The 16,786-nt window shown below is 28.2% G+C and overlaps 2 non-coding genes across 2 annotated transcripts; both read left to right on the forward strand.

Moving 5' to 3' along the window:
* On the forward strand, positions 1-72 carry TRNAE-UUC. Its single transcript has one exon. It is a non-coding gene; the product is annotated as a tRNA-Glu (tRNA).
* A 9,296-nt stretch (positions 73-9,368) lies between these two features.
* Positions 9,369-9,440, forward strand: TRNAE-UUC. The gene has a single exon. It is a non-coding gene; the product is annotated as a tRNA-Glu (tRNA).
* The last annotated feature ends 7,346 nt before the right edge of the window (positions 9,441-16,786 follow it).

Raw genomic sequence — 16,786 nt, forward strand, 5'->3', positions numbered from 1 at the left:
TCCGTTGTCGTCCAGCGGTTAGGATATCTGGCTTTCACCCAGGAGATCCGGGTTCGATTCCCGGCAACGGAAGTTTTTATGTTTTTACTTTTTTGTACTGCATACATATGGACCTCTCCAATGGACATTCCTATTGCAAGACCACCCATTGGTCCAAAATTTATGAATGGTTTTTTAGAATAATTCATGATTTTTCAATATATAGAGCACGAATTTGAAATATTTTTTAATCTTTACGTAGTTAAATTTTAACTTAAATTCACAACAGGAAAAATTTTCTAAGCGAATAATTTAGAGATAGAATATATGCTTTCGTTTAAAATTTTCATATGCCGATTTATATAGTTTTAGTTTTTTTTTGTAAAATTTTACCCATTCAACTCATATTCGTTGCAAAATAAAATTATTATTTGATCGTAATGGTAAATGTATGTAGTCTAATAGTCACTTTTGATCGTTTAATCATTAATTTTGTGTTTGAATGAAACATTTTAAAATACTAATTTATTTATTTAAAAAATTAAAAATTTTACAACAAAATATGTTATTTGAATTTTTTTAAAGAAATTAAAATTATATAATTTTATTAGAGTAATTAGATTACTTAAAATTAAAAAAATTAAATTCTACCTAAAATTTTACGGTTTAACATTCTTCATATTCTCAGTTTTATATTTATATTTTTGTAGTTTAGGTCAAGTTTAGGTAAGCCTAACTTGACCTTGGTTAGAGTTGACTTAACTAGACTCAACTTGGTCAAATCAATTGACTAAATCGAGACTCAACTTGACATGGGTTTGGATAGACTCGGCTTGACCTTATCTCGATCAAGCTATGTCAAATCCAGCCTTGATCGGATTAGGATCAACATAGACCTAGTCTATCTCAACTTAACGTGGGTGGACTTTGACTTGAATGAATGTGGATCCGCCCGTGGATATAGGTTACCCCAATTAGACTCGATTTGGGTCTAGACCAACTTGACCGAACCTAGGTTCAAATCCGTTTGACTTAACCTAGACCTAAACTAACTTAGCTCAATCTGGACCTACAATAACTCGACTACACCTAGGTCAACTATATTCGATTAGCCTAATACTTTGACCGATAATAGCTTAAATCAAGATTGATAAGAGAAAACAAAGTTCAATGAATTTAAATTATTTTAACCAAATAAAATATTTGAAAAATAAAATAATTTAAAATAAAATTAGCATTGGTCGCTAAATTGGTCATTAATTAATTAGATACTAATTTTGAAATCAATTCATTTGATACCAAAAATCTTGGTAACCCACTTTTAGTGACCAACCAATTTCCTTTAGTAGCTAAAACTTTGATAACTAATTTTGAAAATAAATTTAGAGACCAATTATAATGTTTTGTTTACAGCATTGACTACTTTAATAACTAATTATTTTTTGTTGTGTAAATTGGTATCTAGATTGGGTTGGTCACTACAGTGACTAAGTAAGCACTTTTGATCATTAAAATAAATTTTTAATAAGATATTTTTTTAAGGTTAATAACACTAAATAATTATAAATGACATATATTTATTAAAAGTTAATAAAAGATATAAAATAAATATTAATAAATTTCTCGCAATAAATGTTAAATAATAAATACTAAATAATAGAAACAGAATATTTAATATTATACATTAATTACTATATAATTAGTAACGTGCAATAGTTATTATACATTAAATATATTGCTCAATTTTTTTAAAAATACTTCAAATCATAAATTCGAAGAAATCAATAGAGCATTATACATTTTTCTAATGACATTCACGACTATATACATAAGAGGTTTTACTTTATTAATTACCTAAAACATTTCTCTCGATATTTATATTTGGGGCGGAACTTGGACAAAAAATCTGAGGTGCCAATTTAGATTTTTTATATATAATTTTTTTTAGTTAAGAAAAAGCTCTTCATTTTCTCTTTTCATTTCTTATGCTCAAAACAAGCACACATAATGGTAGAATTCCTTCAAAAAAATATGACTATCATTTGTTATTATATCATGATACCAAACCATGAGTACCATTTTAGATAAGTCATTCGTATCTCACCACTTTGATTTGGTGAGTATTGTGAAATTTGAGAACACTTCTCATATCGCGTTCTAATGAATTTTTAAATTCATTATGTGTAACTTTAGGAACTTTAGAGATTTCTTTTTCATTATCATGAATTCTTGGTTCTGATGAAATTTCTCAACTTTAGTTAACTTAGATGCAATTATTTTCACCTTTATCACAAACCTCCCTCCTTCAAACAAAAAAAGAATTAATTATTTTACTCTTTATCATAATCTTTCTAATATAAATTTATCACCTCTCTTGTATAAATTCACAACTTTAAAAAATTTACCATGGGCGGGAAAACAAAAAATTCCTAAATTTCATAATTAAGGGTTATACTAATTTGGGAAAAATTATAAGTAGGGTTCATACCCATTTCATAAAAGAATCCATGAAATCCCAATCAGGGTTTATACTATTTTGGGATAAACATCCTAAAAAGAATCATAAATCTAACATACATAAATTATTATAAGATATTGGTATGTGAGAGATCATGCAAAAATGTATAATTCAATCTCAATCTACATGTTCTCTAACCTCTGTTTTCAATCTATCTCTTTGTATTTTTTCTCCTCACACACTATCATAATAATTTACATGGTAGAAAATTTTTATAGCAAAAACAAAACCCTAATCTCTTTTATAAATCAATGTTTCCATTAAATTTTTTATTTTATTTTTTATTATTATTTTCCATAATATAAACTTAATATAAATGATATATAATTATAATTTAAAAATATATATAAATATATGTAAAAAAAATTCCAAAAGTTTTGGGGGAGTCGTGGCTCCCTATCACTTTAATGTTCCGCTAGTGTTTATATCATTTTATTATATATATCAAACTATTATGTTGAGTAATAATTGCGAGAAAGATAATTCATATGCTTTGTTGAGTAGTGATGTTAGCCATAAAGGTACAAAATTCACTTTGTCATTGTGTTTTATGTGTTACATTAGTTACACTCCAACCGATATAAAATATCGTTGAGTATTTAGTCTCAATCGATTTTCTATTGTTGTTCACAACTAAATTGACTCGAGGTGAGTTCTTTTACCACATGATTAGCAAACACTTGTTTTTCAATCAAACTGGAGTGTTTTCACGTGTAAGCATCAATGGAGAAAATTAGTTTGATGTAAATGTTGCTAATTTTGTGAACCAATTTTACCCAAACACTCAACAAATTTGATCTCTTTCTTACTTGGACTTCAATGAGAATCTCGTACATAAAAAGTTTTTATTTTGGTTTTTTTGGTTTTTTGACAAGGATGAAAATGGAAACACAGTGATGATGGATGAAATGTAATGTAAAGATGGTAGAACCCAAAGTGGTCAGTGTGATGATAGGAGATGTTGCAATCAAATGACAAGAACACTAAAGTAAATTACAAAGGAAAGTAAAGGAACTTGTAACCTAAACCAATGAAAACGGTGACTCAAATTGCAACAACCAACACTAGATTAGTCATTTTCATGTTCGTAATATTTATCATAATGTATGTATTGTTCCACAATTTGTCACCCTCATAAAATCCAAAATAAACCTATTTATATTTTCTATCCTTCACTCGAAAGTTACAAGATTTGAATTTAAATTTAGAATCAATTACAAGTTAAACCTATAACTGCCCTAAAACTAGCTTTAGTAGTCTTAGAGTCCATGTGGCTTGAGCTGTTGACATTCCCTAAGTTTTCCAAACTGGTTGTTCCTTTGTCCACCTTCTTGATTTGCTTATTGGTTTTGATCGATAAATGCTCTGTGATTTTCTTTCTCCCTTGATCGACGCTCTAACAAGGGGTAAATAACACGCTTCTATCTAGTTACATGCATGTCTTATGTTGTCCTTCAATTACACCATCCCAATAAATTATCATGTGTGGGGCCCTCTATTTCTTGTTATCCTCGTAAGAAATGACCTTCGACCAATCGGGCGATGTAAGGCTTGAACTTCGATTGATTGAGCGATATAAGACTTTACCTTCAATTGATTGAGCGAAATGTATTACCCTATCTTTTGGCCCTACAACAACACTCAATATTTTGAGTAACTTCTTTTTACTTTTAAATGCCCTCAACATATACTCCCTAGAGAATACTTATTCATACTTTGAATGAATAAGTACATTCTCACCACATTTCCCCTTTATGGTATCCTCTGTCTTTTTGTTCTTTCATGATTCTCTTCCACTTGTGTTGATGTTTTACAACCCTTTCCATTCTTGTGAGTGCATGAATGTTTAACATAGGTATTTATGATGTTAAAAGATCTTATACGCACTAATTGCTCAGCCACGTATTCAGAATGCTTAACATTGTGCTCATAATGTTTCATGTTCTTATCATTTTAGCAATCCTTCCATTAAATGCTTCCAAGATTCATGCTCCCACACAACCAACACCCAAACAGTAGACTACTACAGGTAGGCTTTCTTCAAGGTGTATCGAGCTGGACCTCCTTATACAAAATCACTTTACTTCAAGTTACTGGACATGGTCAGTATTTCTTGTTAACCACTTAATCAAAGACGATAAAGTAAGAGTTTCTCTATAGGAGCATGTAGACTTTCTCGTTTCTTGATTATGTACCCATGTTTTTTGTCTTAGGTCGATTCAAATTTCTCGCAATGTTTAACCTTGCTTAGCTTTTTCACATTGGTTCCCTACTAGGGATGTCAAAAAAAATTGTACTTACGGGTATCCGCAGATAAAACTCACAACGGGTAGAAAATTGATATTGTAAATGGATACCCGAGAGTAACAAGTACGGGTATTTTGTATACCCACATATTAATGGGGCGGGTACATGTATCATAGTATTCGTACCCGTGGATACCCGTACCCAATATACTCTAATTTAAATTAAAAAATTAAAAAAATGATTAAAATATTAACATATTGATTTTGAATGGGTTATTTTTTTCTCAATTAGTTTTTAAAAAATTAATTTTTTTGTAAACTATCATTCAATATTATTTAAATGGGTTATTTGGACTTTGTTTGAAATTTATGAATGTTATGTATTGTATTTTATTTGAATTTACTATTAAAATATATTGTTAAATATTTTTTTTATTTTTTTGTAAATATCCGCGGGTACTTGTGGATATCCGTTGATATTAAAAATATATGCGAGTACCCGCCTAACGGATACCTGTCGGATATAGATACAGGTACGGGGACAAATATTTATCCAGCAGGTAGGATACATGGAAGTTACTACCCGTACCCTACCCAGTCTGTTGACATCCCTATTCCCCACCCATTTGTTTGTCAAAATTTTTTCTTGTCCATGCATATACTTCACTTACTAGAGTTGTTAACGTGTTATGTTCACCAACTCTTTAAGGCAATCTTTATGGTCCTTTCTGGTTTATCCAATTGTGGATGGTGTCACTTTTTGAATATGCCCTAACACCAAATCCTAATCTTCTCACTTTCCATCATCCTCTTGAAGGCATAAGGTTGGGACAACGTTACCCTTCACTGATGGGTGAAGGAAGCCTTGTTTCATACAAGATTTACTTAGTTTTTATAGAGTAAGTCCCATTTTGACCATACTATTGCTCCTTTCCTCAAACCGATCAACGATAATCGAGGTTTTCTTGGACCGTTCTGGTTTATTGCTCGATTCGCAGTTCCTAACCCCGATTCACAATCTAAACTCATCAAAGTCTGGAGTAAGTTATTAGCACAAAATATGTTTGGTACATAAAGATTCGATGAAAATGTGAAGAACTGATGAAGGTTTAAAGAATTGATGAATATGTGAAGGGTTGATTGAGTTGATCAAGGTTGAAGCGGTGATTAAACTGGCTGACATGCAAAGTTCTTAAAGTTTGAAGTTGGAGCTTAATTTTAAAACTATTTGACATAGAATATGTGTCTTGTGCTTGGTTGTAGTCTTTCAATAAGTTAAAATGGTTTTTAATAGGTTAAATGACCTGTTGTTATAGTTTTACAATTAACAATATTTGATCGGCTGGAATATTATTCAATCAGCTTATTTCACCTAATTTAAGTGAAATCTACATATTAAACATAAATTTCAACCTATTCAATATGTCAATTGATAAACTATAGAGCTTGAATTTTCAGAGTGAATGAGAAAAGATTCAATTTTAGCACGAAATTAGTTTGATACTTCTGGAAATCTCATTCTCTCTGAACTTCTCAGTGCTGGAACTGTTCATGATCATCTTTGAAGGTTTGGAGTTGTGATTGATCTTAGTTTGCGCTTGGAAGAAAGGTTCTTGGTTGATTTTGCATCGTGTTAATAGGAAAAAGAGTTAAAAATATCTACTTGCTTGATTTTGCATCGTGCATTAAAAAAACAATAATTGTTTTCTTACAAAAGAAGATGATACATGGTTATAGCATAGAAAACTTTGTCACATTCACATAGAACATTTAAACTGATTAAATAGAAAATAGTTGGTTGAAGGACTCCCCAAAACTTAAATTTTTAAAGGACAAAGTGTGTTAAGCATGTCAAAAAGGAAAACAAACTAAGGTCTCTTTTAAGCCTAAGATATGTGTTTCAACATAAAGACCTTTATAACTGCTTCACATGGACTTATTTAGACCTTCACGAACTATGAGTCTTGGTGGAAACTTTTATGCATTGGTCATAATTGATGATTTCTCTAGATTCACATGGACACTATTTTTTGCATCCAAAAACGATAATTAACATGCTTTCAAAAGACTTGCCAATGTTTTAAAAAATGAAAAGAATTCAAAATTTGTTTCTATTATAAGTGATCATGGAAGAGAGTTTCGAAATTAAAAGTATGAAAACTTTTATGAAAAACATGGTATAAAACACTTTTCTGGTGATAGAGTGTATCAACTTTGTTAAGAAAGAAAATATAGTGGGAGATAGGGAAATAGAAGTTGTGAGTGTCTCTAGTGAGAAAAGAAAAGAAGTTATCGGAGAGAGTGAAGAAAAAGAAAAGAGTAACCAGTTTATCCTGTGCAAGTCTATGCAGAGAAGCAACCCTATAGAAAATGTATTATTTTTTATCTCATATATTGAGATTCCGTCATTGCTTATTTAAAATACACATTGGAATTTGTTATCACCTTGTTGGTAAAAAAAATAGTGTTCCATTGATCCTTGGAAATTTCAAGAGAACTTGTGGTGCACCCATTAATTATTATTAGTACAAGATTTTATTAGACTAGGTTCCATGGGTTTTTTCCTCTATGTTGAGGTCTTTCCATGTTAACAAGTTTTCAGAATTTTTGCATCTGCCAGTTCATCTCTTCTCTATTTCATGCGTTTTATTATTTTTCTTTTTGGGAAAATTTGATATGAGTTTTCCATATGCTTGTTTATCTATTAATTTTGTTATCTTTCCAACAATCATAATATGTGGTAGGATGTAATATATTTGAGAAAGTTAATTCATTAAGAAAATTCAAATTTATTTAATAATATGAACAAGTGTAAGTACTAAAATAATTTAGAATAATGTTTTCTATAATAGCTAAGGAATATATATTATAAAATATATTTAAATAAAAGACAAATTGATTCTTTTTAAAGACTCTGTGAGAATTAGGGATGTCAACGGGGCGGGTAGAGTCCGGATAGTAACTTCTCCATACCCTACCTGCTGGATAAATATTTGTCTTGCACCCGTATCCACATCCGTCGTCGAGTATCTGTTATGTGGCATAATTTTTTAATGTCCACGGATATCCATGGGTATTCGTGGGTATTTACAAAAAAAATAAAAATAAATATTTAACCACACATTTTAATCGTAAATTCAAATAAAATATAATACATAACATTCATAAATTTTAAACAAAGTCCAAATAACCAATTTAAATAATATTGAATGACAGCTTACAAATAAATGATTTTTTTTAACTAATTGATAAAAAAATAACTCATTCAAAATCAATATGTTAATATTCTTCAAGATTATAATTGTTCTAGTGAAGAACTAAAGAAATGAGATTTACTAAGATATCCAGTACATGAGAGATAGGAGAGAACAAAACTCAATAGAAACATCTCTAATAAGTTCACTAATTCTATTTTATGTTGGCAGGTCTCTTCTTTGTATGTGTTGTCTTGAAAGAAGAGAACTCAATGATTATACGTTCACCGGAACCAGGAGTTAATATTTTGATAGATAAGAATCCTATAAAAACTTCTTTTGAGGATGTTTTTTTTTAATTTTTTAATTTAAATTAGAATATAGCGGATATGAGTATCCACGGGCACAAATATTATGATACTCGTACCCATCCCGTTAATATACAACTATTAAAAATATTCGTACCCGTTACCTGTCTTATTAATTTACAATATTCATTTCTTACCTGTTGCGGATTTTATCCACATATACGATTTTTTTAGTAAGAACCATCAATCATCAATAGTATATCACGAAGAATCTTAATTGATTCATACAAAGTTGTATTGTACCAGTATTTACCACTAATTTTAACACAAATAGTTAATAATTATATTTTAAAAATCTATTGTAGTTGAATAAAATATATTATTGACCAAATTATCATCGAAGAAAGTTTTAAAGAATCTGATTAATATTATAATTCAAATAAAATTATTTAATTGCAAATATAAATAGTTAATAATAATAACATTATAAAAACAACTAATAGAAAGAAAAAAAAAGCCACACAAATTATATTTGTTTTAATTTATAGGCCACCTAAGTTATTCTAAATTATAATATTGTTCAAACAAAATGATTTCACCAAAATGAAAGTAAATAATATTTCACTCAATATATTTAAAATTAATTAACTTTTTTACATTTGATATTGATCTATCTTATTATTAAAATATCATTATCATCCTCCTTCCCATTCTATTACGTAACATTTTTATTGTTTAAAAAAAAATATTATCAATGATAAAAAAAGTATTTTATATATATATATATATATATATATATATATATATATATATGCACGTTTTGTAAACATAATATATTTAGCATCCTATTATTATTCAAGAAGTGATTCAAAACTGCCACAATAATTTAAAATAAATATAACAATTAATACTAAAAAAATACGTTAATAAGAATAATTTTCTCAAACAGCCCTCATTATAAATCTGACCAAAATTTCAAACTATTTTTTTTATTTATTACTCTTAATCACATGACTCTCGCTAAGGTACAAAATCATCTCACCAATGCCAAAATAAAATTTTTCTTACTCTCACTAAACACACAATTATCTTCAATTGAATGTCATTTATATTTGACATGTAATCCGTTGTCGTCCAGCGGTTAGGATATCTGGCTTTCACCCAGGAGACCCGGGTTCGATTCCCGGCAACGGAAGTTTTTATGTTTTTACTTTTTTGTACTGCATACATATGGACCTCTCCAATGGACATTCCTATTGCAAGACCACCCATTGGTCCAAAATTTATGAATGGTTTTTTAGAATAATTCATGATTTTTCAATATATAGAGCACGAATTTGAAATATTTTTTAATCTTTACGTAGTTAAATTTTAACTTAAATTCACAACAGGAAAAATTTTCTAAGCGAATAATTTAGAGATAGAATATATGCTTTCGTTTAAAATTTTCATATGCCGATTTATATAGTTTTAGTTTTTTTTTGTAAAATTTTACCCATTCAACTCATATTCGTTGCAAAATAAAATTATTATTTGATCGTAATGGTAAATGTATGTAGTCTAATAGTCACTTTTGATCGTTTAATCATTAATTTTGTGTTTGAATGAAACATTTTAAAATACTAATTTATTTATTTAAAAAATTAAAAATTTTACAACAAAATATGTTATTTGAATTTTTTTAAAGAAATTAAAATTATATAATTTTATTAGAGTAATTAGATTACTTAAAATTAAAAAAATTAAATTTTACCTAAAATTTTACGGTTTAACATTCTTCATATTCTCAGTTTTATATTTATATTTTTGTAGTTTAGGTCAAGTTTAGGTAAGCCTAACTTGACCTTGGTTAGAGTTGACTTAACTAGACTCAACTTGGTCAAATCAATTGACTAAATCGAGACTCAACTTGACATGGGTTTGGATAGACTCGGCTTGACCTTATCTCGATCAAGCTATGTCAAATCCAGCCTTGATCGGATTAGGATCAACATAGACCTAGTCTATCTCAACTTAACGTGGGTGGACTTTGACTTGAATGAATGTGGATCCGCCCGTGGATATAGGTTACCCCAATTAGACTCGATTTGGGTCTAGACCAACTTGACCGAACCTAGGTTCAAATCCGTTTGACTTAACCTAGACCTAAACTAACTTAGCTCAATCTGGACCTACAATAACTCGACTACACCTAGGTCAACTATATTCGATTAGCCTAATACTTTGACCGATAATAGCTTAAATCAAGATTGATAAGAGAAAACAAAGTTCAATGAATTTAAATTATTTTAACCAAATAAAATATTTGAAAAATAAAATAATTTAAAATAAAATTAGCATTGGTCGCTAAATTGGTCATTAATTAATTAGATACTAATTTTGAAATCAATTCATTTGATACCAAAAATCTTGGTAACCCACGTTTAGTGACCAACCAATTTCCTTTAGTAGCTAAAACTTTGATAACTAATTTTGAAAATAAATTTAGAGACCAATTATAATGTTTTGTTTACAGCATTGACTACTTTAATAACTAATTATTTTTTGTTGTATAAATTGGTATCTAGATCGGATTAGTCACTACAATGCCCAATGGTTATTATACACTAAATATATTGCTGAAATTTAAAAAATAATAATAATCTACGCTTATCATTGAATATTTTCTTCGATAATTAAAATTTTAAAATCCTAAAACTTCGTAATTTTTATGGAGTGTTGGATTAAGATCGATTAATCTTATATTATTTTGTGTATACTTCTTAAAAAATGGTCGGTATTAGCTCTCAAAGTAGAGTTTCGGCTAAAAAGTGGACTTTATCATAATCGGTTTAATACCATGATGCCATAATTAATATAAATTAAGTTTTATATTTTTTAATATAGGTTTAGTCGATCTTAATAGTAAATGTTGTAATATCCACTTTTAGCGAGTCAGTTTGTTGATAAACACAAAGCGAATACTAATCACAAGTGAATGTCAATTTTTTATTTTTTGTGTCTATTTTTGATAGATGCTATGTCCAAATTTTCTTTTAATTATATATGAAATTCATTGTCAAAGTTTTCTCGTCGTCCGTATATACAAGAAATCAAAAGAAGAAAAAAATTCTATAAGAGAACATATATACTGTTTATGTGAAGTATTTGGTTAATTTAAACTTGTGTAGTATTTTTAACATATATACTGTTTATGTGAGGTTGATTTACTATGTATGATAATGAAACTAAAGTTGATTTACTACTCTCTATATTATAAAAAACGTATTTTGAATTGCAAAATTTAGAATATTTTTGTTGTATTGTATTCTATGTTTTATAAGTTAGAATACAAATTTTGTATTTCAGATCGTATATTCGAAACATTTTTTAATTGTGCATTCTAGAAATTTTATATAAAAAAAGGATAAAATTAGAAATTTCAAATGTATGGGGTGAAGGATGAAAGTATGGAGGTGTAGGAAGAAGCAACTTAAATTGGGTTTGGGCTATACATAATTTCTTAGTATGGTGATTTACATACACTCTATGTTTTCTTGGGGCACTACCATAGTCTTTTGAAATACCCATTAAACCTTTTGCTCCTCCTCCCTCCCATTGTTAGCTAGCTCACACTCCTCGCTTTTACCCACCTCGCAATTCTGAAGGCCTTGTTAATATAGGATTAAATGTTTTCATCAAACGTGTTTGAGATGTCAAATAAACTTAATAAAATTTGGTTAGAAAAATTAAATTTACATATTTTTAAAGATAAAAAATTAAATTGGTCAAAATTTTTGAAGAGGGACTAATTCTAAATTTGACTGAAACTTGATGGTAGGGACGAATCATTTAAAGGACATGCCCCCCAATTTTTTTGTTTTTTTTAATTATAAATATATTTTTGTTTTTTTTTAAATTATATTTATATTTTTGAAATTATTTTAAATTATATATATCTTTAAAATTTTTAAAAATTATATGTAGTATATTTTAGAAATTAATGGAAATTAAATTTTTATTTCTTTTATAAAACACAACATTTAATCTTAACAAAGTTGGTTATCTAGTTTTTTTAGTCTCAATTTGGTTCCGATTTTTGAAAAAGTTGATGTAATTTGGTTATTTTCATTAAATTTTTTGAAATAGATCAAAATATTTTTCATCAAAATTAACATTAGGATTATGTTAATTGTACCAACAAAGCAAAACATCCTTATTAACCATTTCAATTTTCAACAAATTGAGACTAAAAAAACATTAGACATCCAACTAGATATTTTTGGACAAATAAAGAAACAAAAAAAATAATTAAACCAAATATTTATTAAGATATTTTTTATTTATTTCTCATTGTCTTTCTAATTTTTCATAAATTGTATTCATCTCTTATTTTCATGTGTTTTCTTTTTTGTTTTTGAAGAAAAAAATATTAGGCACAAACTCATTAATTTTTTTTTCTGATTTCTCATTTGTTTTCTTTCTTTCTTGAAAAAAAAAAGTAATTCTCTATCGTCTTACTTAATAATAAAATATTAGTTTAAGAGTTATTAACATGATTTTTTATCTTACAAGCCTTTTGAAAATTCAATTTTTATGAATATATAAGAAAAAAATTGTATTCTAATATTATTTTGAAAAAAAAAATATTTATACATTCTACTTTAGTTTAAGGAACATTAATATATACTTTAAATGTTAATGTATATGAGTAATGAGTAATTTAAAGAAGAAAAAACACTTAAAATGTTAATTGGAGATGCGGGGTAACAATCCCCGTACTTCTCGCATGCTAAGCGAGCGCTCTACCATCTGAGCTACATCCCCTTTATGTAATAAATTTGATACCACTCTAAATCAATATGTTAATGTTTTAATAATTTTTTAAAATTTAAATTAAAGTATAACGGATACGGATATCCACGGATATAAATACTATGATACTCATACCCACTCTGTTAACATGTGAGTATAAAAAATACCCATACTCATTATCTGCAAATATTCATTTTCTAACAATTACAAATTTTATCCGCAGATATGAATTTTTTTAACATCCTAATTATAAGTCTCATGAAGCCCATAAATTGAAATGTATAGTTCAGAGATGGGCGCTTCTCCCTGCACCCAAAACGGTTCTTCTGTACCTCCAAAATTTATTATTATGCCCTTATTTAACTTACAAGTGAAAGTGGGTAGAGACGCAGTAAATTTCATTTACTGCATCGCCAACTTCTCTCCAACTTCTCTGCAACCCCAGTACTATTTCTTCTCCCGTTCCTTCTCCGTTCCACTGTGCCTTCATTTAAAATTTTCTCAGTTTCATTCTCTGTGGTCCCTGAAGAAGTCCCTGAGCTTTAATTTTTGTGAGCTTCATTATTTCATTCTTTGGTGGGTGGTGATCCCTCTTCCCAGGTTTGCATAACTTTCATTCATTTTTTTTAAAGGACTCTTGTTTATTCTCTCGGTGTCTCACTGTGCGTTGTGATTCTTGTGGTTGGAGGTTCTCTGTTTGTTGGTTCTTTGAAGGAAGGTTGTATTCTGAGTAACCTCCAAGTGTGGTACTTCCTGTCCAGGTTTGTGACGCCCCGACTACTATACTAAATAATTATTATTTGATAAAAAGATGTGGAATTAAATTTTTTTTTCCATAAGATTATCCTTGAGAGAACATTAATAATAACATAACTTCATATTCATATATGTAGTTTGCATCTATGTAATTGTTCATAAAATATTACAAAAATATATATTTGTTAAATATTAAGAGTCCTACATCAGAATAGAAGACTTTCTATATTTTTAACATCTCCTAAAGATATTAATAGAAATTATCCATGAGTCAATCTTCAGAAGATCCACCAACAATATCCCGAATAACTCTCACTGAGCAGGTTCATCTTCTGTTCATGCAACAGGTACATATGAAAGAAAAATATGAAAGGAGTGAGGTCTTTATAAGCCTTAAATATTAATCTTAATAAACTCAACAAACAATGCAGACACCGGGGGCCTAGATTTAGACCTATAACCACCAAACTTGATCTTGTTTTACCAGACATATGGATCCATATTTCACTTCTGATGATCCAATCTGAACATCAAAAGTTACTTTGGGAAGTGATTAGGTAGTTGAGTATTTCTCATGGTACAATCATAATTATTTCTTTCTCGAGAATATTAGCCATTCATCGGCTCACAAAAGAGATATATACTCACTACCTAACCTTGGCGATGCCGAGCAGGTATCGGACAGTCCCAAGTTTGGCCTATGAATATCCTAGTCCAGTGCGCTATTCTGAACTATCCAGATATTGACCTACTTGGTAAAACTTCCTTAGACCCCACCATGGTCCCTGCCTTTCATCCCGCAGTGTACCAAACTGTGACTTCCCAAATACAACCACTTTGACACTGGTTTAATCCAGACTTAACTCTTACTCAACTGACATACTCTTGAATATTTTCAAAGGTCATTAAATGTGATGACTATCAATTCATGTCATTGTATAAACTATACACAAAGAACATCAAATAAAATAAAATGTACATGTAATTTTCTTATATTCAAGCTCACTGAATAAAATAATATTTACTTTCACTTCACACATTTTTTTTATTATAAAATAATAAAAAAATAAGAATCAAAGCAAGAACTTTAAATAAATAATTAGACAAGGATTAGAACGTCATAAATAAATATAATAACAAAATATAAATTAAACAGGACCAGTGCGTAACTGAAGATAAAAATAAAATAAAATAAATAAATAGGACCAGTGCGTAACTGGAGATAAATAAAATAAAATAAATAAATAGGACCAGTGCGTAACTGGAGATAAATAAAATAAAATAAATAAATAGGACCAGTGCGTAACTGGAGATAAATAAAATAAAATAAATAAATAGGACCAGTGCGTAACTGGAGATAAATAAAATAAAATAAATAAATAGGACCAGTGCGTAACTGGAGATAAATAAAATAAAATAAATAAATAGGACCAGTGCGTAACTGGAGATAAAAATAAAATAAAATAAATAAATAGGACCAGTGCGTAACTGGAGATAAAAATAAAATAAAATAAATAAATAGGATCAGTGCGTAACTAAAGATTAAATAAAATAAATAAACAGGATCAATACATATTTGGAGATTAAATAAAATAAATAAATAAACAGGATCAATATATAATTGGAGATTAAATAAAATAAATATAAGAGGATAATAAATGAAAATAAGTTAAATGAAAGTAAAAAGAATAATATATGAGTTAAAATAAATAAAAGATTAATATAAAACCCATGAGTTTATCAAGATTAATATATAAGAGCTTAATCTCACTCCCCCCTTACCTTATTGATTGAAGAGCACACTAATAATATTTGAAGAGGACTAGGATCTCTTTGAATCTTTGCTCTAAACTTTTTTTTTTCTCTATTTTCTCTTTCCCTCTCTTCTTTCTCTTTCTCTTTCTCTCTCTTCTTTCTTTCTTTCTCTTTCTCTTTTCTTTCTCTCTCCTTTCTTTCTTTCTCACTTTTTCTCACTTCTCCCGTAACTTCTCATTTCATACATATATATATAAGCTTATACATGTGCTTATCTTTCTCATCATTACCTACATTAATGAATGTTTATCTCTTAGGTTTTTTTTTTTTTTCCTTCTTATCTTTTCTCATCTTATCTTCTTTTTTTTTTTCTTCTTATCTTTTCTTCTTATCTTCTTATCTCTTCTTTTTTTTTTTATATATTTTTTTTATCTCTTTTAAAAGATTCTTCATATATATATATATATATATATATATATATATATTATATTTGTTTAATATATATATTATATTTGTTTTGTTCTTATTGTTATTTTCAATAAGTAAAAATTACATCATAATAAAATATATTTTTAATGTTTAAACTACATAAAATATAAAACATTAGTAAACATAGAAGATTTTCTAAGTGTTTTATTTAAAATAAATAATACAGTTTATTAAAAAAAATGGATGTTACAAGGTTAGCCTTAGCTTAACTTTTTTTTTTTCGTTTATGATGTGAAACAGAATTCGTTTTCCGTTTCAGAAACTATGAAACAGCTTGAAATCTTTTTATGAAACAGCTTTCACATTCCGTTTCAAAAAAACAACATGAAATCTTTTTATGAAACGAATTATGGAATCCGTTTCAAACCATTACAAAACGGATTACGTAAGCTGTTTCGCCAAAAAAGTTAAAATTTATGGGAAACGAAATACGAATTCCGTTTCATAAAATTGTGAAACGGATTCTGTAATCCGTTTCAAAAAAAATTGATTTTTTTTTGAAACGGATTACAGAATCCGTTTCACAATTTTATGAAACGGAATTCGTATTCCGTTTCCCATAAATTTTGAATTTTTTCCCGAAACGAATTACATAATCCGTTTTGTAAAACCGTTTCACATCTTGCCAATGATATAATCAGTATATATTTTAATATAATCTTAGGATAAACTTTTGAATTATTTGTATAAACTAATAGTGATACTTCCGATCAATAATATATATATATATATATATATATATATATA

Source organism: Vigna unguiculata, chromosome 6 (genome assembly GCF_004118075.2).
Source record: "Vigna unguiculata cultivar IT97K-499-35 chromosome 6, ASM411807v1, whole genome shotgun sequence".
Classification (NCBI taxonomy): Eukaryota; Viridiplantae; Streptophyta; class Magnoliopsida; order Fabales; family Fabaceae; genus Vigna; species Vigna unguiculata.